A 1,841-nucleotide genomic window follows, 5' to 3' on the forward strand; every position below is an offset into this window, starting at 1 on the left:
GCCTCTTCCGGCTCCTCACCGGCAGCACAGGGAGCAGCCTCGTGTGAACACCCCGAGCTGCGAGTGGCCCCGCCAGAGCCTGAGGACGGACCCCGGGGCCACCTGAGGGAACGGCGCCCGAACCCGCCGGAGGCGGAAGCCCAGTCGGGGCTGGTGGGTCTCTCGGAGACTCTGGTTTGTCCTTTATGATCTGAGCAAAAGAACCATCGACTCCGCCACCTCTGCCCGGCACCAGGTCCTGGCCTCCCCCCTCCCTTTTCCTCCTGCGTGGAAACAGGTCACATGACCCACTTCCTCCTTCCTGTTGGCTCCTGGGGCCCTGCCTGATGCCGTCGGCAGGGACCCAACACGCGTGCTCCAGCCCCGTCTCCTGGGTGACGGGTCACTGACCGGGTGGCATCCGCCGTTCTGTTCGTCAGCAGTGAGTGCTGCCGAAGGTCTCACCCCAAGGTGCCCGCAAGGTCACAGCACTGCTGTCGCTGCCCCCCCAGAGGAAGCTCCAGGGCGTCTCAGGCCGGGGGGCTGTGACCAGAGGCCCAGCGTTGCCTGGTCAGCATGGCAGCCTTCACTGGACGCCGCCTCTCACTGTGCCCAGGGAGAGCGACCCCTGACGGTGCCACCTCTCCAGCTAAGTCCTCAGCCCGAAGTGACACCCGTCACCTGGCCTGACCCAGCCACGGGCCACCAGGCCAAGCGTCGTGACGGGCGTTTGGAGGTATTTAAAGAGGCGCATCCATGTCTACTGTCCCCAGACGCTGCCCACATCCTGACTGAAACGAGGGCTGTGACGTGTCCCCTAAAGTCACCCCAAAGAGGCCCGGGCTCCACACATGGTGTTCATTCCAGAGGAATCAGTGAAGGGCAAAGCGACCGGAATTTCTAGGAGAAAGAGCGAAAGTGCTTTGCACGTAACGACGTATTGATGAGTCACTGTTCTGGGCTCGGCCCCGATGACTCACACTGTCCCGTCAATGCTCCGACACCATCTCACAAGTGTAACGGCCCCGAAATTCCAGCTTCTGATCCCGCCTCCTCCGCCAGCCGCAGGGCCCCGTCCAGTCCTCGGCAGAGTCCGCAGCTCATCGTGCTGCCCACTGTCCGCAGTGACAGCTCCAGCCTGCCGTCTGCTCTGGGCCGTGGGCACGCGTCTCCGGAGCTGCGCCAGGCATCCACGGGGGGCGGGGCTCACGGGGACTCGCCGTCCCCGACCCACAAGCCACGCGGCGACGTCGCACCACCCCCGTTCCCGCGCCCATCGGTTGCAAGAGAAGGTGAACGTATGCACTGTTTAGAGCACACCACAGCTGGGACCTCACAAATGTGCTCACTACGCAGCAACCGCGCTGACATCACCGAGCACGTGACAACGGTCGCTGCGCGGAGGGCGCGCGGGTGCCAGCCGAGGCCCCGAGCAGCGCGAGCGCCCGAGGAAGTGGCCGGCCTCAGCGCCAACCTCCCCGGTGCCTGGAGACGGGCGGGGCCCACCTGACACACAGAGCATGAGGCAGAGGAAGCCCACTGTCTGCTCGGGTCAGTCCAGTTGGCTCTGTGAGCGGACGACTCAAACGCTTGAGCCCCTGTGGCAGAGCGTGCCACTGCTCGACACGGGGTGAGCTGGGCTTCCCCTCAGTGCCCCGAGTGATTAATGAGATGCGGAGCACACTCCCATGTGGACACCAGCCATCGGAGCAAATGCGCTGGACGGGACCCCAGCTCCGGGCGGGAGGAAGCCGAGCGCAGCCCCAGCTGGGCGCAATTACCGCCGGAAGGGGGGCCGCGCTGCAAAGCCAGCCCCGGTCCTCAGTCTCCGGTGCCTCCCGAGCCCTTTCCAGCTGCTCCCC

Source organism: Molossus molossus, unplaced genomic scaffold (assembly GCF_014108415.1).
Source record: "Molossus molossus isolate mMolMol1 unplaced genomic scaffold, mMolMol1.p scaffold_m16_p_8, whole genome shotgun sequence".
Lineage (NCBI taxonomy): Eukaryota > Metazoa > Chordata > Mammalia > Chiroptera > Molossidae > Molossus > Molossus molossus.